Source organism: Petaurus breviceps, unplaced genomic scaffold (assembly GCF_028583685.1).
Source record: "Petaurus breviceps papuanus isolate PSGF00001 unplaced genomic scaffold, PetGlider_PUasm1.0 38, whole genome shotgun sequence".
Taxonomy (NCBI): Eukaryota; Metazoa; Chordata; class Mammalia; order Diprotodontia; family Petauridae; genus Petaurus; species Petaurus breviceps.
In genome coordinates, this window is record NW_027186304.1 from 90564457 (window position 1) to 90587899 (window position 23443).

The 23443-nt window shown below is 34.7% G+C and overlaps 1 long non-coding RNA gene across 8 annotated transcripts in view; it reads left to right on the forward strand.

The window, feature by feature from the left end:
- LOC138170667 (uncharacterized) overlaps nucleotides 1-23443 on the forward strand; it is an 89975-nt gene that overhangs the window by 53493 nt on the left and 13039 nt on the right. For 3 of the 8 annotated variants that reach the window (XR_011170707.1, XR_011170702.1, XR_011170708.1), the window contains 5 exons: nucleotides 11084-11182; nucleotides 13651-13765; nucleotides 14809-14975; nucleotides 15065-15161; nucleotides 17312-17411. This is a non-coding gene — a long non-coding RNA (uncharacterized lncRNA). Of the gene's footprint in view, nucleotides 1-11083; nucleotides 11183-13650; nucleotides 13766-14767; nucleotides 14976-15001; nucleotides 15162-17311; nucleotides 17412-23443 lie in introns of all 8 variants that reach the window. The other 5 variants (XR_011170703.1, XR_011170706.1, XR_011170705.1 and 2 more) reach the window with 5 other exon arrangements.

The following is a 23443-nucleotide window of genomic DNA, read 5'->3' on the forward strand; positions in this document are numbered from 1 at the left end:
AGTGATGCATTATTTAGGAAACAATTTAAACTCTCTAAATGCATATATTATTAACCTCAGTTGACATGTTGGTTATTTTTACTGGAATTGCTTTTCTCTATTTCTTCCTCTATATCACAGAGTTTATCTTTTTTTGGTTTGCTAGAAGTATATATATATATATATATATATATGTGTGTGTGTGTGTGTGTGTACATATATATGAAAGTTATATAAAACAAATTCTATCAATAAAACTTTAACTTTTTAAGATAATCTATATAAATTACTTCATGTTTGTCCTAGTTAAATTTAATTCTATTATATTTGACTATTTTTTTCAAGCTGCAAAGGACTTAGTACTACAAAGATCTTAGTGTACTAGTAATCATTCCCAGATTTGCATCATCTTCAGATTTGATAAATATACCATTCTTGTCTTTGTCTAAACTTTTAAAATGTCAAATAGAACACAGCCTAGGACTGAGTAGTACAACACATCACTGGACACTTCTTTCCAGGTTGCCACCACTCTATTAATTATTACTCTTATGAAAATAATATTTTATTATTAGATCTGCATTCTCTCCCTTCCATGATGCCTCTGAGAAAGAAAAAAAAGCAAGGAAATAAAGAACAGCAAGAAAAACCATTTACAGACATGCATAGAAATTCCTGCTCTGGTCAGGTTAAAAAAAATAAGCTTCAGTCTATATTCTCAGTATATTACCTCTCTGTTATGTGGGGAGGGGGGTAGCTTGTTTCATCATAATACTTTGTATTAGGTCATCGTGTTGACCAGATTTATTAAGTCTTTCAAAGTTATTTGTATATATAATGATATCGTTATGGTACAAATTGTTTTCCTGATTCAGTTCTTTTTACTTTCCATTAGTTCATAAAAATCTTCTTAGGTTTTTCTGGAATTATAACCCTCATTATCTTTTTGCACCATGATAATATTCCATCACATTCATATTTTATAACTTTTTTGACCATTCCTCAATTGATGGGTACCACATCAGTTTCCGTTTCTTTGCTATTAAAAAAGAGCTACTATAGAATAACCCATTTTTAATGATTCCATGCTGGCTTACTACTACTACCATTAGTTCATTCTATAAATGTGAAATAATTAAAATCAAGTTGAATAACATGTAATTTTCTTTTTTGGAGGGGGGAAGGCAAGGCAATTGGGGTTAAGTGACTTGCCCAAGTTCATACAACTAATTAAGTGTTAAGTATTTGAGGTCAGATTTGAACTCAGGTGCTCCTGACTCCAGGGCTGGTTCTCTAGTAGTTGTAGCACCTAGCTGCCTCTAATAACATGTAATTTAGAGGAACCATCTTTTTACCTCCTTGGAAAATGAAGACATGACCCTTTCATCAATCCAGGAGGAGTGACAAGTACATTGCTGCTCAAGAAATGTGGTCTAACTACCTGATGGTTCAGGCTTTGATTCCAATAGTTTAGCATAGGTTGACAAGGTGGTCTGCACTAATCATCTATCAATAAAAGAGACAAGAAACAAAAAGAAAGTAGTTTGAAGTAACATAAGACTTTAATATGTGGTAATCAGCAAGGAGAGAACAGTATCAAGGATAATACTGAAGATCCTGAAAATCGAATTAGTGATGCAATGGTGTTGGTATACAGTAGGTGAAATAGCAAACTATTGTTTAAGGTCAAGTCAGGCTGCAGAAGAAGGATCTGAACAAATTTAAACAACAAAGTTTTGAATATGAGTCATTCAAAATGGTGACTAGTAAACTAGAAATTTTTTGAAAGCAAGGACTGTCAATTTTCATCTTTAATTTCATTGCCCAGCACTGCCTGACATAAAGTACAAACTCTCCAAGGCTTTAGGTTCCTTGTGGGTCAAGAAAGTTGGATTTCATAACTGTTAAATTTCCAGCTCTAAATATGTGATCTTATGATTTTTTAATCCAATATAACCTCAAAGCCATTTTTATTGTCCTTAGTATTGCTTGGCCCTCTCAACTAATTCTGATACCTTATAATGTTTTCTCAATTTTATTCTTACAGAATAGAGCCATGACCATATAGTCATTCTCCAAGACCAGGCTTCCATTTTTTGCTAATAATAATAATGATAATTTTTACAAAGTATCTTGTCTTTTTGGATTTTTATTCTTTAATAAGCTTAAAATTGCACAACTTTTACAAAACTCAATAGAGTATTTTAAACTTTGCAAAACATTTGCACATATTATCTCATTTGAATCTCAAAACAATCTCAAGAAGTGGAGTATATAGGTACAATTGTCCCTATTTTTTAGCTAATAAACAGTCTTAAGGAAGTTGTGACTTCTTTGTAAAGATTTAAGTTGGTTAATAACTTTATTGTGCAACCACACTCTTCTATTTAATATTATGCTTCAAGAAAACGTAGTCACTTTTTACCTAGAAAATAACACATGACAAAGACTTAGATTATAGGTCATAGTGTTTAAGCCAAGCAATGCTCATTTCAAAATAGTGGCTACATTCTGCAAAATAGCTGTGTTAAACTCTAATAGAAATGGAGGTCACTAAACCATATATGAGGTTGTACACAGAAATCCTTTGGGCTTCATATTAACATTATCTATATTGTATTGTATTTTAATTTTTGTTAAATATTTCCCAATTACATTTAAATCTGATCCTGTCTGCTCTGGGGAGTGTTATGGCCACGTAGGACCTATGGAGACACATTGGACAACTCTGCTATTGATGATAAAGTGCCAAATAATAGGGAGCAAGTGAAGAGCCTGCATCTCCAAAGGGATCTAATAATAGGCAAAAGATAAAAATAAGACTATATCTTAAATTATCATAATCAGAAAATAATGAAGTTGATCAAGATAGAAAACAAATATGTTTGGAAGATAAAAAGCATATCATTTTGTTTGTAATTGGAAATCTTGCTCTCAACTGCCATTCTAGCTTTCTACATCTTCTAGAAACTATTCCAATAAGTAAGGTACATTTTATTAAAATATTTTCCAAATAAATAGATTTTTTTCTTGCTTTTTGGAGAGGGAAAGGCAGGGCAACTGGGGTTAAGTGACTTGCCCAAGGTCACGTGGCTATTCCTCCTGACTCTGGGGCCAGTGCTCTGCTAACTGAGCCACCTAGATGCCCGAATAAATTGATTTTTACTAAATTTTTATTATATGCACTCTTAGAGAAAGACAGATACCTTACTTATGCAAAGAAACAGCATGATTTAGTGTTTGAAATGCTAAACAGTAAACAGAATGATCCATATGACAGGATAAATAATATTTCTCTCCATAAACTTTCATACATTGTTCCATGTGAATTTTTTAAAAGTACCTACTTGTATGTAATATTCTTCTGGCTGCTGAGGAAACTATAGTATTTAAATTAGATATGGTCCTTGTCATCATAGACCTTAGCATGTGTGTATGTATGGGTGAGTGAGTGTGGGTCATGTGTATATGTATTATTTAATGAATTATACATCACAAGAGGAAAAAACATATTATAGATAAGGCTTGGTAGCAAAAGCAGATGTTATATTAACACTAGAGAGCAACAGGAGGGCTTTGTGAAGGAGACAATACTTGAGGATGGGCATGAATTCAGCAGATAAATAGTGCAAAAGGGGCATTGTCAACGCAGGGAAGAGTAAGAAGTAAGGCATACAGGTAGCAAATAGTGATTGGCTCAGTTTTAATGGAGCAGAGTACTCAGAAGGGAAGAAGTTTGGAAAGTTAGTTTGGGACCAGATAGTAATTCACCTTGGTGCTCAAAGAAATTTGATCTTCACTTTATAGGGAATGTTGAACAGTGAAAGGTTTTGAGCAGGGCATTGATGTGTGACACAAACTGATGTGACAGACGTACGTGTAAGCTAAATTAGGCTAGCAACCATTTTAATAATGGATTGTGTGTTGGAGATGGGTCAGGGGAGGAGGCAGAAAGAACTCCTTGATGGACATTGTTTGTAAAATTCTTGTTTTCCTACAAGTTTTAATTCTTGTAATTGGCTATAATGTCCTTGAAGGCAAAGAAAAATCTTTATTTCTGTTTCTCCTCCAACATCTAGCACTTAACTTAATCTAAAAGTAACCACTTACCTAGTCCTGGATGAATAATATATGGTTGAATTGAAAAGCACTGTCTAAAAATTCAACTTTATAAAAGCAACACATATTTATGTAGAGCATTAAGTTTGGTAAATGCTTTACATGTATTATCCCTGATCTATAGTGACTCAAACATCAGAGACCTTCTAACTTGTCACTTTATTCATATTAACCTGAAGCAATTGGAATACATTATAATAATATTTTAATATAGTAAAGCATAGTCAAATTATATGGGCAAAAATCTTACCTATCAGATGGAATATACATTTTGCAGAGCTAAACTCTCTGAGTTAATCTTCTTCAGATGGTTGAGGAAGGCCTTTGTCTTGAAAGGGGTATTAATTTACCCTGACTCATCATAGTGGCAATCCCATCAAGGGTTTGTCTAGTTCAATTGATTTTCATATAATGACTATTAGGCCACAATAATACATTTGATCTGTGCCATTCAAATGTGATGAGTAATTTTATTTTTATTACATTGTCCAGGTGCCATAGCTGAGGATTTATTCTTTCTTCAGATCATTGAAAGAAAAGCAAGATAAAGTTAATAGTGGGCATGCATAATTTATAGCATTTTATAATTTTGCTCCTGCTAAGTAAAATGGAAATCCTATGTACATTTTGTGTATTCTTCTAAAATAGAAATCCATAGATTCCTTTGATAATTAGATCTATACTATATGATGGCATGAGGAATTTGCCTCATTTTACCCCAGTCAGTGTTCTCCTTTCATGGAAACAGTTGCTGTATAGACTTGTGGAAGTACTATGAAAATTACTGTTAGGCTTAATTTTTAACAATATAAAACCATCCTGCAAAGGTAAGGATTAAATTATGGGTTCTTTAAGTTTGGTTTCATGGGAATTTTTTTTGCTTTGTTTTCAATATTTGGTATGAAATTGGCAATAGAGAATGAGTTATTATGTACTTATGCCCTCCTTTTTATGTGCTAGCTTTCTGCTGATGTTAAAAGAAATTTAGTCTGATAAATTGAAAGTAAAGAACCATGTCTACAGTTAAAATGTTGGAGAGTTACACTTTATATTCCTCTATAACTGAGAAATAGAGACTTTACATGCTGAAAAATTGCCACGCACCCACACAGCACCTACCGTTGTTTCTTCATATTAAGAAAACTTGAAATTCAATATGTGTGAATTCCGTAGCCTTGACATCTATCTTCATAGTGAGGAAGGAGCAGAATCACCTTGGAAGGATATACCCCAGTTGGAGCAAACATGTAACAATTATGTGTATCCTACTTTACTTTATTTAAACTAATGATGTTCTAGAATTGGGCCTGCTCTAAGATGAGTCCCAACCAATTTCCAGTCAGTGAAAAAGACTTGTAGGCAATAGTCATAACTGTTTTTACACATACTTCCCAATGGAGCCTTATTTACCAATGATTCTTCATAAGGAGTTCCTTCTCTTTTCTAACTGGGGTACATATCAGTCTTTACTCACCTTCACATTTGGTACTATTTAAATTTATGCATAACCACTCCTTCTTGAAATGGTTTTCTACTGCTTCTTTTCTTATTCTCTCATTGCTTTTTCTTAATCTCTTTACTGATTTATTTTCCTAGTTCTTAACTGTGAGTGCCTTCCAAGGGTCTATCCTTTGAACTTTCCTCTTCTTTCTTTTTTTTTTTTACTCCTAGATATAATTACAGAATTATACAGCAAATTTGGACTAGAAAGGAGGCAAGAATGGATAGATTTCAAGCGCCTCCTCTGCCACCCTTCTCCAAGTGAGACTTTAATTTCTGCCAGGAGAGGAAGCAGGAGGTTTGAGGCCAGAAACTGACCCTATGCTCTCCCCAAAGAGAGGGAATACTGTGCTAGAATTTTATCTATCTGATACCTTAAATATTGTTAATCTAGGGTGGTGATTTTAAGGTTTAAATCAAATTCCTGATTGCTATTTCTTAATGAGAAAAAGGGGACCTAAGCTTATATCCAAAGTTTGACTGCTTTCTCACTAACTACCAGTTTTATAGTGAACACATATACCTAATAGTAATGAAACTAATTTATTCAAGTCAATAGCAAAACGGAAATCAAGAGAAAGTATAAACATGAGAATATATAGAAGACAATAGAGATTTCAGGAGTTCTTCCATCCAGAGACAGATAACTCAGCTCAATTAAAAGAGACAGAGTACCAGTTCTCTGATGTATAGCATAGCAAGTTGAGAACAAGGCATGATCCAAAGTCCACATGTCAGTTTTTCTCAGAGTTTCCTCCCTTCGTAGTTCTGAAGAAAGTGTGGAATGTCATGAGCCTTCTCTTTCAACTCTGGAGGCTAGAAGAACACTAAAGGGACTAAAGAGATATCTCCTCTTTCAAGCTCTGCCTCTCCTCTCACACAGACATGGGACAGTAATCTCCATCAATGAGGAGAGATTCCCATACCATTGGGCTTTGGGCTTTGGGTAAGACTTCAATTATTACTATTATGCAAATAACTCCCAAATCTATATGCCCAATACCCAACAGCCCCCAAGCACTGATCCAACATTTTGGACTGCCTGTTGGATATCTCAATTTGGATGCGCTGCTGGCATCTAGAGCTCAATATGTTCATAATTAAACTCATCATCTTTCCCTTAAAACCTACACTATCACTGAATTTCTCCATTACTGTTAAAGGCACCACCATTCAGTCACTCATCAAGCTTGAAATCATTTACTTTTTTCTCTTCCTCACTTTGAGCTATAGTTAACAAGTTTGGCATCCAAGGTAATTATCATCAGCTGCCCTCAAATCAACTATTGTGATACCTTGTGAAAATAATAAAAGCAGTTATTCACACAAATTGATTTTAATGGGAAGAGAGGTCCTGAGTAGGGGCCTCAGAATGTTAATGACTTATTTGGGAGTAACCTAACATTGCACCCATTGGAGACACTCTGGGAGACTGCCTAGTGGGGGAGGCTTGAACCACTAATCAACCTCTGTAGGGAAATAGATTGTAGAACACTGCTAGCCTGCTGCTAGAGAGGCCACTCTAGGGGGGAACTCATTTGGTGTGTGGCTGGTGGAAAGAGGCATGCCTTGTTGTAACTTCCTCCTTTAATTAATTATTCTTGCTGAGTGCTAATCTTAGGTTATTCCATGCTGTTGAAGAAGTGGAATGTAAATATAACACATTTTAAATGTCCAATTTAAAAGTCATTGCCTAAGCCTTTTGCACCCTCTAAATTTCAGGCTTGGGGAAAAGGCAAAGTTGCCCTGCTCTGCTACTCATGATTCCATCTTCACCTTCATATCCAATTCATTTTCAAGTCCTGTTCTACATCTGTCCCCCATCCTTTTCTCATATGGTCACCACACTTGTTTAGGCCCTCATTACTTATTTGGACTATGATAGTAACTTCCAAATTAGTCTCTTTTCTGTAGAGTGAGGGAATTGCTTATAATTGACCATTGTTTGGAAATGAATGATGAGGGAGTGGGAGGATGAAAATATCTCAATTAGGTTAGGAATCTTAGGTGACTGGAAGAATCACATTGTCCTCATTCATTATAAACAGGAAGCTCCATATTCTGCTGTACCTCTTCTCTATCCTTGCACACATTTGATATGTCTTGGTTAGTAGAATTATACTTCCCAAGTCCTTTTCTTCTTTCTGTAGGGGTAAAACAGTGTTTTCATGGAGCTTGAAGTGTGGTTTAAAGTTCCAAAGAGTAATGCAAATAGGGACCAAGCACAAGATATAGTTGACAGGGAGTAAGAAGAGAGAGCCAACTTTATGGGGGAGAAAAGCTTGCAATAAGAAGTTGCAGTCAGGGAGGACGAATGAAGCTTAACTGTCATTAAGTCAGGCTCCCTGGGTAAAATCAGATGACAAATTGATTAAGTCCAGTAATTTTTTTTTGTAGGATTCTTATTTAGGTTAGGGATAGAGTGGTGAGTCTGGTTCTTATGTTCAGACTACTGCTTTTTCATGCTGAAGGGAAAATCCTCAGAAATTGGTGGTGAGTTGATATTCTAATTCCCTGCTGGTGGAAAAAAAGGACTTTAGGCATTTTGTTTTGTTGGTATTGAGTCCCTTTAGTTATGCCTGGCTCTTTGTGATCCTGTTTGGGGTTTTCTTCTCAAAGAACTGCAATGGTTTGTTATTTCTTTCTCCAGCTCAGTCTATAGATAAGGAACTGAGACAAACAGTATTAATTGACTTGCCCAAGGTCACACAGTTAATAAGTGAGGCTAAATTTGAACTCTTATCTTCCTGAGTATCTGAAACTATATCTATTGTAGCATCTAGCTGCCCCATGCTTTGGCCATTACTGCATGTCTTATTTTGACTCAGTATTTGATAATTTTATGACTTAGAATATATGACCTTCTGCATGACATCTTTCCTTATGGAGTAAAGCTATTGAATTCCTTACAAAGGGTCCCTTCAAACTATGAATAACCATTTCATCGTGAAAATTTTTTACAATCAGATAAAAATTTGCCTTGCCACCTTTTGAAGAACTAGGTTTAGTTGAGGAACTAAGCTTTCTGTCATTATATGGATCCTGGGACCATATCTATTACTTGACTCAGTGGTGTAGAAAATACTCTATTGGTAAACATGATTTGAACTGTACTGAGCTCAAGGCAAGCCATCTTTTCACATGATCCTTTGCCTGGATATTTATTTAAGCCACATCTGCATATCAAGAGACAGGACTCTAAACTCTAAAATAAATTCTAATCTATGTACATGAAACTCCTCAACAACAGTCATTTTATCCTTTTGTTTAAGGACTGATTTTGTTGTCGAGGTGGAGTATATGAAAGTAGCTATGATTGTTTAGGGGCATCTAGAAACCCTGTCTCTGTCTCTCTGTCTTGGTCTCTGTCTGTATCTTGTTCTTCTACCAATGTAGCCTTCATTTAAGTGCATGCCAGCAAACGATTTGTAAGTCCCCCCACCTCTCCCATAGTATCAGGCTACAAAATCATGAACCAATACACAGCCTCACTACCTTAGCAAGCATAGTGCCATGATTTCCTAGTTCAAACTCCTTGTTTGTATTAAAAATATTTTGCAAACTGTTGCTTAGTGAAGTTTGCAAATCTCAGCTTTGTTCCAGCTTCTTTACAATGTTATATTTTCGTTCTCAACATTTTAGAGGTACTTAAAATATAAAAGAGCAAAGGTATTTTTAAGAGCAATTTCCTATAGTGCAAAATTACTGAACTTGGGTCAGATTTTAATCAACTAACATCTTGATAAGTCCTTTCATCCTTCATGATTCCATTTTCATCATCTCCAAAATAAACTGACTAGATTAGATGAATTCTAAGGTTCCTTCCAGGTCTATCATTCAATGAATCTATGCTATTATTTTTCATATTTCAGCTGTACATATGTATATATGTTGATATATGTATATACATACAAAAATGCTATAAATATAGGTATAGGCTGAGAACAAGGAGAATGTGAAAGAGAAATGTGATAAAGCATTAAAAATCTACAACCATGACCCACAATTTGGAAATAATTCTTTCCTGTGGCCATAATCCAAAATTATTGAAAGTAATTCAATAGAAAAGATTTTTTTTTCAGGTAGTGGACTGAAAGGTCACAGAGGTCCCTATGATACTGAAATTCTTCATTCTGCAGTACACTTAGGCAGGTAAGGAGAGGATGGTAGAGTGTTGAACTTGGAGTCAAAATGATCTGTTTTCTAGTACTGCCTTAAATACTTAAGTAAATCGATCCTAAGTAAGTCATTTAACTCTTCAGTGCCTTATGTTCCTCATCTGCAAACTGGAAATAAAAATAGCAGCTACTTCATATGTTTTTGCTTAGGATCAAATGAGGTAACAAATAAAGCTTTTTTTGCAAATCTTAAAGCATAATATAAGTGCCAGTCATTATTATTGTCAATGCAAAAAAAGAATTGTAAGATTATGAGGATATGGCATGGCATAATTGAGAGAATGTTGATCCTGAAAACAGGAAGACCTAGGCTTAAATTCTGTCTCAGACATTTATTAGCAGTATGACCCAGGACCAGTCTATAACATTTCTTGGTCTCTGTTTCTTCATCTGTATATTGAGGTGTTTTAACTCAATGCTTCTAATGTTCCTTCCCATTATAAATCCATGATCCTATGACCATTTCTTATATGGGCATCTGTGGTAGGGAAGGGAAAAATAGCTAGCAATCTAGTTTTGTGGGAATAGAAACTATTTCTCTGAATATAGTGTTAATTAATTTGGTCATAAGGTGGAGCCACATTGTCAGTGGACTTATATACCAGGATAAGATATTTGTATCTAACTCTATTGGGAATATGGAACCATAGAAGGCTTTTTGACTAGTTTTTAAGATGTGTAGTGTTCTGGTTTTTGAGTCTGAATGAACAAGATTCAAATTCCATCTCTGGTCCCTATTGCCTGTGACTTTAGGCAAGTCATTTTATCTCTATGAGCCTCAATTTCTTTATTTGTAAAATAAGAATCATAATAATACCTATTGCATTGTATCTCCAGTATTCAGGGAAATTCTGACACTCATATAGGACAATTTATCCAAGTAAAGAATTATGTCAATCACAATAAAAATATGATCAATTCTGTGAATGAGGAAGATTGATTTGGCAATGGTTTGGAGAGTGGACTGGGCAGGAAAACCAGGAAGAAAGAAAAGTCTGGTGAGAAGCAAGCTAGACCTTACTGGGATAGTGTCTGCATAAATGGAGGTGGGAAGAACCATTTATTCATATGATCACTTGATGATAGATTTCGAACTGGAAGATACCTTGGAGATAATCTAAAACAATCCCCCTTTTAAAGATAGGAAAACTTAGGTAAGAAGAGATTAAGTAATATTTCTAGGATTACAGGCTATTAAGTGTCTGAAGAATTTGAAGTCATGTCTTAACTTCAACTTGCCTTTTAGTTGAGGGAATTGAGTGCCAGAGCCATTAAATGACTTATGATTTTCCCCATTTTGATTACAGGTCATCAGAGAAGTACCAATATTTTAAACATGGAAAACTGGGGAAATTGTGCTATTACTTGAAGAAATAACTAAGTAAGAATGAACATCAAGTGTTACGGTAAAGACAATGATTAAATTTGTATATGTTAGTTTTTAGTTGCTGGTGTGTCATCTTAGCAGAGATAACCTTGACACAGCAACTTCAGTAAAATTCTGGAATTAGATAGCTATATTGTTAGGTTAAGACTGATATATGCTGCTAATTTTATGTATGACAGTTACATTATTATATATAATTTTTATAGTTTATTTTAATGATCTTTTCTCATTTTTAGCCAATGCTGCTTGTTCATTCTAGTGCTAACTACATAACTACTTAGGGTGAGAGCAATATCAGGTCAGAACACAAGGCAGTGCTGGCCTGAGCCAGCAAAACTGAAATTAATGGGTTTTGATCATTCAGGTTTTAGAATACATTTTAATTTAATTAATTTAATTTTAAATTGACTTCATTTCTCAGCAAAATTCTAAAGAGTATAGTTAATTAACTAAGGTCCAAATTTGTGAGCTGATGATAATTGGATGAGGGATTTCTTCTCTGCTCTAAATTGCATTTTTTTTGCCTTTTAAAATCACAATTCCAAAGCCCAAGGAAAAGCTGCTAGCCAACTAAAAATATAAAGTGTAGAGACAACACATTAATAAGTAATATCATAAGAACCATCTTCATTGACTTGATGAAAATGAAAATTAATGAAAGTCAAACTGTAATTACAGTTTGTATCCACAAAAATTTTAGTGAAGTTATTAGTTTGCCAAAAATGTGAAAAACAAATTTTGCTTAATTATAATGTAATAAAAGTGTGTGAATAAGTTCACTGGACTTCTTTTTCTAATAAATGCTTTCTTTCTTCCTTTCTTTTTTCTTCCTTCTTCCCTTCTCTCTCTCTTTGTCATCTTTTCTTCCTATCTCCCCCTACTTCCTTGCTTCCTTCCTTCTGTCCTTCCTTTCTTTTTCTAAAATGTGCCTGCTCAAGAATCTTTTGTTTATATAAAAGATTTTGTTACAACATCTATAGTAAATGTTCTAGTCTGTTTCGAAAATTACATTCTTGAATATTGAAAATCCTGGGTTATTTTTCTTTAGACATGTTAACTGTTCCAATGTATTACACAGATAATCATATTTGTAATAGGAAGCCTCAGTAACCGTTTCTCTGTTAAGTACTATATATCCTTTAATATTTACTTTCAAAATCCTTTAAATTGGATTAGGTGTTAAATTTGATAAGAGAAATGTGTGTGCGCGCGCGCGCGTGTGTGTGTGTGTGTGTGTGTGTGTGTTTGGACAGGATTGTATGTGTTTTCAGAAATTCCTTGAAAAACTGGATTGGAAAAAAATACATCCACAGCTAAGTTAATTCTTCATACTCACCAAATGATTTGGTAGTTGTAAGTATAAATATGCAATGTATCTAAACTATTAAAATTGTGAAAATATAGCATAGAAGCTCATTGAGATTAAATGAGTTATTTCAAGATGAGGATATAGCAAACTTCTGTTTATAATTCATTTCTGTAGACTGTTCTTCTATATTTAGAACTATTCAAGCTATTTTTAAAAGATATATGGATAGATACTCTAACTCATGATGGAAAATGCTATCCATATCCAGAGAAAGAACTATTGAGTATGAAGGCAGATTGAAGCATACTATTTTCTTTCTCTCTCTCTTTTTTTAATTTCTTGTGTTGTTTCCCTTTTGTTCTGATTCTTCTTTCACAACATGAATAATGTAGAAATGTGTCTAATACGATTATATATGTATAGTCTATATTAGATCGCATGCTGTCTTGGATGGGAAAGGGAGGGGAGAAATTTAGAACCCAAAATCTTATAAACATGAATGTTGAGGGGACAACTAGGTAGTGCAGTGAATAGAGCATCTGTCTTGGAGTCAGGAGGACCTAGTTCAAATCTAGCCTCAAACACTTGACACACTTATTAGCTGTGTGACCTTGGGCAAGTCACTTAACCCCAATTGCCTTACTTTTCCCCCTCCAAAAAAAAATGAATGTTGAAAACTTAAAAAAATAAATAATTAATTAATTTTAAAAAGACAAAAAAATAGATACTCTCTTTTAACTATTTGGAAATATTCTTAGTTTTTAAAGTTGTTTTAAATTACAAAATCTGTGATAATAATTTAATGCAGTTGACTCTCAGTTGTCTGAACTAATACAAGAGGAAAAATGGATGATACTACTTTAAATCCCTCATACCAAGTTTAGTGTCTTGTTAATAAAAGGTGTTCAATTTTTGTTTGATTATATGGATGATAACACAAAACAGCTAATTAAAAATTAATATGCTCATTTTAGAAATATATTCAGAAAAATTGGTAATGAGACCTATAATCGCACATACATGTTTTGATAACTATATATATTCTGTAATCAGCCTACGTAAAAATCACATCTATGCTTTGTCATCATTCATTAGCATTATTTTTCTTAGATTTATTCACCATTGTACCATTCTTTTTTTATTTATGTATAATTTTCTTTCTTCACTTATATCTCCAGATAATAATGGAAAAGAAAAGGCACAACTACTCAACTTTTACTTTTCATATATTTTTTTTTCTGCCAAAGGGAGCGATCCTTGGATTGGGAAGGATAAAATGATACAGAAAAGTTGGTAAGAGAGAAGTTAGCCACCCCTGAAGAATCTGAATCTGAAGGTTTTGATAAGCTTAATTCCAGTTTTCATAAAATCTAAGAAAAGGGATTATTGAGACATTGTCAGTGATATTTGAAAGAGTATGGGAAACAGAAGAAGTTCTCCAGGAATAAAGAAGGAGAAAAAGAAGGAGGAGGAGGAGGAAAAAAGTATGTGGAAAAATTCTATAGATAAGAGGAGATGATATAATTTGTGTGATTATTAACTGGTTGAGAGACAACTGAAAATCTAAAGAAGTCTCTAACTGAAATCTCTTTGATCTTACCTCTTTATTCAGATCTGTTCGATATTTTTATAAGTGATTTAGGTCTAGATTTAGATATATAGATATAGATATAGGTAGAGAATATCAATTTTTACAGATGATGTTAAGCTAAGAAGGTCAAAAAGTTTAAAGATAGGGGAAATATCCAAAAATATCTCAACAGGTTAAAACAGGGGGGCTAAATATCTTAAAATAAAATCAAATAGGAATAAGTATAAAGCTTTGCCCTTGTGTTCAGAAAAACAAATATGGCACACAAGTAGAAGTTGTAGAGTAGCAGCTACAAAACAGTTCAAATGAAAAATGGTCTAGATATGATAAGAGAGCAATCAACAATGTGATAGAACAGCTCCCTAAGATATAATTAAATTTTTTTTTTCATTTTTTTTGTCTTAACATGATTTTAGCAGGTAGGTGGCACAATCAATACAGTGCTGGAGTTGGCATCAGGAAAATCTGAGTTTAACTATAGCCTCAAATAATTACTGGTTATATGGACAAGTTACTTAACTTCAAGCTACCTCAATTTTATCATCTGTAAAATAGCGATAATAATAGCACCTATTAGGGCTTTGTGAGATAATAGTTGTGAAGCACTTTGCAAAACCTAAAGTGTGACATAAATTATCATTATCATCATGATCATGATTACCATCTTTATTATTACTGTTATTATTATTTCTTCCCTTCTATAGATTAATCTTGGTGAGGAGACTCTTTTTACTATTGTTGACAGGCAACTGCTCTCCAACTCACAGTCTTCAAGTGTATTCTGGGATACAGAAAGGGTATAAGACTTGTTAAAGGTCCCACAGCCAGTATATCAAGTCAAGTTCAGACAAATCAACAAGCATTTAGCTATGTTATTGACACTATGCTTAAGGACTAAAGATACAAAGAAAGGTAAATATGTGACTGTTGCCTTTCAGAAGTTCACATTACAATGAAGAAGATATCATGCAAACAACTATATATCTGTATTCTAAATCTAGATATATCTACAGAAATATATTGGATAATATGGATATAATCTCAAAGGGAAGACTTTTGCTTTAGCGCTGGGGAAAGTTCAAAAAGTTCATGCAAAAGGTAGGTTTGAACTGAATTTTGAAAAAAAAAGTAGGAAGTAGAAATGAAGAGGGAGAATATTCCAGGAAAGGGAGATAGTGAAAAGGCAAAGCGTTGGGAGATGTCATAGGAATGTCATGAGAGTGTCATGTGCAGGGACCTGCCAGAAGGCCAATATAGCTGGATGATGGAGGAGATTTTTTGGAGGAGAGCAAAGTATAAAAAAACTGGAAAAGTAAGGAAAAGGTTGGGAAGAGTTTTAAAAGATAATTAAAATAAACTAAATTTAATTCTGTATCTCATAGAGAACCAGTAGACTTTAATTAGCATGACATGACATGGTCAGACCTCTTCTTTTTTTTTTGGAGGAGGGAAAGCAAAGCAACTGGGGCTAAGTGACTTGCCCAAGTCACACAGCTAGTTAAGTGTCAAGTGTCTGAGGTCGAATTTGGACTCATGTGCTCCTGACTCCAGGGCTGGTGCCGTATTCACTGCAGCACTTAGCTGCTACTGTCAGACCTTTTTTCTAGGAAAATTCATCTTGCCAGCTGACTGAAATATAGACTAGAATAGGGAGAGACTTGAGGTAGGGAAACCAATTTGGAGGCTTTTATAATAGATGATGGTGAGATGATAATGATCTGAATCTGTATGGCAGCTATTTTAATAGGGACAAAAGGACATATGTGGGAAATATTTTGAAGGTAGAAATGACAAGACTTGGGAAAACATTAGTGCAAGAGGAATTAGGTCTATGTGAATGGGAGGCTAATGGTCTCCCCATGGTAATAGGGAAGTTGGGAAAAGCAAAGGTTTAAGGTAAAAATAGTGATTTCTAATTAGAACATGCTGAATTTGAGATACCTGCCTGAGTGATATAATTCAAGATCTCCAAAAGGCAATTTGAGCTGTAGGACAAGAGAGAGGGTAGGGCTAGATAAATAGATCTGAAAATCATCTGCATAAATACAATAATTGATTCATGGGAGCTGATCAAATCAAAGAGCGTAGCAAGAGAAAAGAAGGCCAAGGATGGAGCATTTGGGACCACTCACAGTTAGTGAGCATGACCTAGTTAAAATATCCAATAAAAGAGATTGAAAAGGGAAAGTTTTACACTTATGAGGAGAACCAGTAAAGAATAATTTCACAAAAACCTAGAGAGAAGAAACTATCAAGAAGAGGGTGATCAATAATGGCAAAAACTTCAGAGTGGTCAAGAAGGATAAAGCTTGGAAATGGCCATTGGATTTGGAAATTAAGAGATCAGTGGTAATTTTGTGGGGGATGGTTAGGTTGAATTATGATTGGAAATCATAATGCAGAGTTAAAAAGTTTCACCGTGAGAGAGTTTAAAGTTCAGTGGGAGAGAGGATGATAGAGGTGGCAATATGCTGTAGAAGATGGGAAAGAAAAGGATCAAGGGTGGCCTTGGAGTTGTTTGCTCTGGCAAGAAGGGCCACCTTTTCATGTGTGTCAGGGAAGATGGAGATCATAGGGGAGGATGCAAGGTGTGAATCACATGAAAGAAAAGATCATGTGAATGATGTGAGGTGAGAATGAGGGGAACAGAGAGATGTCATAGACAATGACCTCAATGTTTTTCATTAAGTGTGACTCAAGTTTGTGTCAGAGGCAGGACAACTTAGATCTTGACTCTGAGACCAGTGCTCTACCCACTATAGGACACTGACTTCCTAAGACATAGTTAGGCTTCCCTAATAAAGGTCACACTATAAGTATCCAAGAAAAGGAGATTATCATCCCACTTTGTCTGCTTTCAAATTATATATGGAGTATTGCATTAAATTCTTGGCAAGATATTTTAAGGGAGGAACTAATAAGACAAAGTAAGTTCAGAGGAAGACAACCAGGAGGTTAAGTGGATTGGGATGAGTCTTTTGAAAGAATTGTAGAAAAATAGCATGAAAAAACCTAGCAGGAATTTTGACAGATATTTACATATTTGATGGTCTATTATTTGGAAAGCAGTTTAAACTAGGTCTATTTAATAAGGAAGAATGAAGCAGGAATAGTACAAAGTAGGTTTTTTTAAAGACTGGATTTGATCAGATAACATTAGCTTAATTCCTGTTTCTACTTCTTAGTATCTGTGTTACTCTGGGAAATTCATTTCGTCACTTTGAATCTCATTTTCCTCATCAATAAAGGTCTTGAACTAGATGATCTTTGAAGACCTTTCCAGCTGCAAATCCTATGATTCAAAGTTTCAGAGAAGCAAATTTCAGATTGATATAGAAGGATGGAGAGGTAAGGAAGCTTCTTAACAATCTTGCTACATCTTAATTCAAATCATGCCTACAAACCGGGTGTTGTACCAGGTTCTATCCTGGGCTGTTTTCTGTTCTCTACAGTCTCACTTGGTGGTGTCATGAACATCTGTATATAGATGATTACCAGATCTACTTATTCAGCCTTAATTAATCTCTGCCCTAAGTTCCAATCTCTCATTACCAACTATAAAGCCAATCACGAGCACTCTCCCCAGGACTTGCTGCTGTGAATAACTTTAAGGATCTAATTGCATGTTATAGTGAACTCTCTGTTCAGCAATAAACTAAAGCAAAACATTCAAGAAACTAAAGCAATATTTACAACAATATAACATAACAACTTATTACTAAGGTGGCCACATGGTCTTAAATAAAACATATCATTCAGTAAGTCATAAGTCAATATAAAATACCCAAGTAAAGTCTTCTTTCATCTTGACTGGAGGCTGGCTTCCAAACTCCAGGGCTCCTCCTCCACGAACTGACTGCTCCCAGCTCTTGGCTGGATTCACATATAGGCAGCTCTCTGCTCTGGTTCTGTATCTCAGCTTACTGCTCTACTCCAAGCTCTTTGAAGTTTCAGTTTCTAGGAAGACAAAGCTTAACAGAGCTACAGCAATATTTACGCACGTTGCCAGTACTATCATCTCAATGTACTTTCTGTCTAACAAAGTAACACAAATCAACACACAAAACTTCTGTCTGAGAAATCAAACACAAATCAACAGTAAAATCTCTGGGCTTCTGTAACAGAGTAAAGTCCCCTTTCAGGAATTCTGTCTAAAAACAACAAGACAGGGTGCTTTTGTCTGAGAGACCAACAGACAGAGTGCCGCAGAGCACTGAAATCACGAGCATTCTCCCTCTCATTTCTGCCTGGTCCCAGCTTGTGCTTGAGCTTTTCTCTAGTCTGCTCCTTCCTGTTCCAACCTTCATGTCATGTTCTTTCAGGAAACTCCTCCCACCGTGGGCTCCATGTGATGACTTTAGACCTATTAAGGGCAGGAAGGGTCTCCAAACTCCTTTAGGCCTATTAGGGGCAACACAATGTATATCGTTTCCAACAAAGACTTGATAAAATCAGAGGAGAGGCTCAAAGGCACTTGAATATCTGGAAAAAGCAGCAAAATACTACTGTGATTGCCATTCCACCTATTCAAAACAGAACTAATCTCCCTCATTCCAAACCCTTACCTTTATCACAAGTTTCCTATTACTATTGAGGTCACCACCATTTCCCCAGGCAGACAGGCTTAAAATATCATTGACATCTTTGTTTGGCATTGAAAAACCCTCATACTGTGGACGCCTCCTACTTTTCCAGTCTTCTTACACCCTACTCACTGCTCCCCCACTCTACAATTAAAGGATCTTGGTGTCCTTGGTCTTCACATACAATACTCAATCTCCACACTTATGTATTTTCACTGACTGTTCCCTATGCCTGAAATTCCTTTTATCACTTCTGCCACCTGACTTCACTGGTTTTTTCAAGTCTTTCAAATACTACTTTTTGGGAAATTTTGGGAAAAGCTTCTTCTGATTCTCCCTATACTGATAATACCTTCCCTCGATTATTTTTAATTTATTCTACTTATCTCTTGTTTGTACGTTGCTATTTTCTTGATTTTACTCTCATTATACTGTGAGCTCCTGGAGGGCAGGGACTACATTTTTCCTTTCTTTGTATTCTCCACAGTTAGCACAGTACCTAGCACATGGTAGACTCTTAATAAGTGCTTATTGGCTGAGTGACCCCACTCCTCTCTCACATATCCAAGTTGTTGCCAAGTCTTGTCATATCTGCCTTCATAACATTTTGCATATATGTCCTCTTCTCTCTACTCATTCCATTGCCACCCTGGCTCAGACCCTCCTTATTAGATAACTGTACTGCTCTTCTACTTGGTCTTCCCACCTCAAGTCTATCCCCACTCTAGTACATCTTCCACATAGCTGCCTGAAAGTACTGGTCAGAATATATTACCCAATGCCACTCAACACATTTTAATGTTTCTCTATTAATAAACTCCTGGGATTCTCTAGGATCAAATGCTAAATATTTTGTTGTCATTTCAAGTCTTTCACCACCTTGTCCTTTTCTATCTTTTGTGAGAAATGAATATTTCTCTTTTCTATGCAATAGACAATTTTCATATTAAGACCATGGTTTTCTCCATCTTTTTCTGCAGGAGAGCTTTCTTGGTTACCTTCTACTGCTAGTTCCTTCCCTCTAAGATTAATCCCCATTTAAACTGTAATTATCTTGTATATACTTAATTATTTTCGAGTTATCTCCCTCACTAGAATATGAGTTCCTTTGTGGCACGGTCATTTTTGCTTTCCTTTTCACCTTCATTACTTAGTTGAGTTTGAGGAATGTAGTAAACTCTTAATAAATGCCCACTGACTAGAATGACTGACAACACTGTACAAAAGTTGAATAAGCTGTGTCAGGATATTGTGGGCTCCCTTTATGGAGGTCTTCAAGTGAAGGTTATATCACCACTTGTAGAAGAATTCTAGATTCATAGGAAACTCCCTCTACCAATTAAAGTAGGTAATTTCTCTATAATCTATGAGCTTTGAGAGTATCCCAGAGCACTGTGAGTTTTAATGACTTACTTAGGGTCACTTAAACAGTATGTTTTAGATGTAAGATCTGAATTCATATCTTCCAGTTCCCAAAGTCAGCTTTCTATACACTATGCCATGTTGTCACTCTTTCGATTTATGACAAGGGGAAAAGGAGATATTTTTACTGTGGTCAGAACAATAAAAATACATATATATATACCTATACATATAAATATGTGTGTGCATGTATGTGTGTATATATGCACACACACACACATATATATACATATAAATATCTACTTATGTATATTGAAAATTGGGACTAAGAATCCCAATTTATCTGAAAACACCTGAACTATGTAATTAAAATAATAATAACATAAATTAAGATAGAAAACAGGATAAACTTTAGTCACCATTCACTCAATCTTAGTACTTTGATTCCAATGCTAAGGATATTTAAAACATCATCAATAGCTTGAAAAGGAGGAGCAGTGGGGTGACAGTATTCCTTTAGTTGCATAATAAGACCTTAAGCTTTTTCACTTCCTCCTTTTACTGGGAACAAAGACTAAATTTGGCCTAAATCACTTTATCTCTCTGAACCTGACTGAAGAGGTTAACTTTAAGTGCAAGACTTCTTCCATAAAATCTAAGCTTCACATAATGATTTCAAAGCTCTGTGCCAGGGGAGAGTAAGGAAATCTGCTCTAAGATTGTACAGTTAGGTAAAATGGAAGACAGTTTCATCCCAATTTAAATGTGCATCACTTCGACAGGTACAGGTAAATGTTCCAGAATTATCAGAACTTACCCTATATCTATGGTTTTTAGGTAGAAATACCCTTGAAATACATCCAACTGGGCTATGGTATTGTTACATTTTAACTTTGCATTCCAAATATATTTTCATTTTTGAGATAGAAATGCTGGAATATGATTATTTTTTCTAAGAAGAGGAAAGCTTTTTGCTGAGTATGTAAGATAAAAGATGGTTTTTAAAAGGTTACATTAGGATTTTTGTAATAAGGGAAAATCTAAAACTAATGAACTTTGACACCTAAATAAGCATGCAAATATTTGTGTGTATGCATGTGTATACATATGCATACACACATATGTAATGTATATATACATGTGTATGTATATATACTTAGAATCTTTAATTTAAAAATTTCATTATTTAAAATTTTATATAAATATGTGTGTATACACACACACAGTGCTTAAAAAAATAGACATTGCTTTTACTCCCTAGATTCTTCCATCAGTTCTACTCTGCACCCATTCATCCTTTATGCCACTGCAAGAATAATCTATATCTAAGTCTGATCAAGAATCCTCAAAAACTTCCTCTTATCATCCAAGTAATATTTAAATTCCATTTTTTGCCTTAACCTGTCAGAGCTCAACATTCATGCAATTTATTTCAATCTCTTCTCCATGGCCCTGCACTACAAACATCTCCATTCTCCCTGAAACTTGGACTCTCCCCTTTTATGTACCAATCTTGATTTTTCAGCTAAATTTGTAGTCTATTGTCCATACCCTATACCCATGCATACCTTCCCCTTCCATCTCTTCTTTATATGTTGTCCTCTCTCATAAAAATATAAACTCCTTAAAGGAAAGAACTGTCTTTCTTGCTTATATATATTTTTTCCAGTATTTAGCACGGTATCAGGAACACAGCAATTAATACTCTATTCATCTAGGCCAGTCATTCAAGGCCTTATATAACCTAGTGACACATCATTCCTCTCCATACATTTTACTCTCAGATCATATTTAAAAACATTGTATTTTCTTATATGTTTGTATCTTTGCTCAGATTGTTCTGGCATATCCTCCCCACCTACCCACCCCAAACCATTATATGCCTATCCAATTTTAAAGCTTTGATCATATGACACATTCTCTGTGTTGCTTTCACTAATGTCCTCAGTTGCTAATGACTTCCTATTCAGACTCATTTCAGACTTTGATTTTGCTACTCTCTAATGTAATTATACATATATAGATATACGCATATAGTTATGCATAGATACAATGCTACATGTGTTATTAAATACATATATATGTAATGTCAAGTTCATTAGAGAATTACAAAACCTAATATCACATGTATATGTATATAAATTAACACTCCGTTCTATATGTCTTTCTGCTTTTCTACACTGCAGATTCCTTGATGGTAGAGACCTATGTCTCTTCGAGTCTGTGCCCTCCCCAACCCAAGCACATTGTTGTGTACACAGTAGGACTTTGATTAACTATTGCTGCATTATATATTTTTTTAGTTTTATTCATTACAGATATATATATCTCCTTGATCTGGCATTTCCGTGTAATTTATATAATATACCTGTGTGTATATACTTACATATGTATATACTCACAGTTCTTAAGTCAGGAAACTATATCAAAGAACATTATATCTATGAATAATGCTATTCTCCCAGTTTCCTTATGAATTCCTAGTGCATGGATTATTATTAGGAGATCATGGGAGACATACCAAGAAGAAATACAAGCAATGAGAGATCATGCCAGGTAACTATTACTCATAGATTTGCAGGTGTACTTTTCTCCAGTCCTTTAGTTCTATAAACAAGTATGGGTGGCAGCTCAGTGGGGTACAGGCTTGGATGCAGGATGCATACTCTGGTGAGATGCCAGAACTCCTTTTGTCTTTCCTCATATTTGATAGCTATTGCTAGGCAGTTTCATAGGGACCAAGCTGAAAGGGAAAAAGGAAAATTCAATCAGCAGGTGAACTGTCCATAACCAGCTCCTTTCTCGACCACAAAGGCATCTTGATTAGAAAAGCCTTGCATACTTCCATGTATGGTAAACAAGTTCACTAAACTTATCATTATACAGAAACCCTTGCATATCTTGCCTAAATGATATGGGCTACACTAGTTCCCTTTACAAAGGTGGGTCAGTGGTGAAACATGTAGTCACCTCTATCAGCTAAGGTGTAGCAATAGGATAATACTCACAATTATTTTTGGTAGTAAAATAAAAGATAGAAAATAGAGTTGCTTATTTTTTTCCAAAAAAATTTAATCTACTTCAAATCCTCATATTACAGTAGGACCATTCATGGATTATTCACCCATAAAAAATGAACAAAGATTAAAATCTGTTGGTTGTGGTCTATACTATGAAAACACTTCTTTGAAAATATGAATATTTTTCTATACTAATTGGGTTTTAGCATTCTTGTAAATTTAGGTGAAAAAATTCTGATCTTTTCTATAAGCAAAATACCTTATTGCTTTCACCATATCATAAGGTAGATACTTTTGATCAAAGCAATATATTTCCATTAACTAGACATTCCCACTAAAGGTAAGTCAGTTTATGTTCCCAGGAGAATTTCTGAGTATAATTTAGAAAGGAAATTCTCAAATGTCGCCCTGTTTG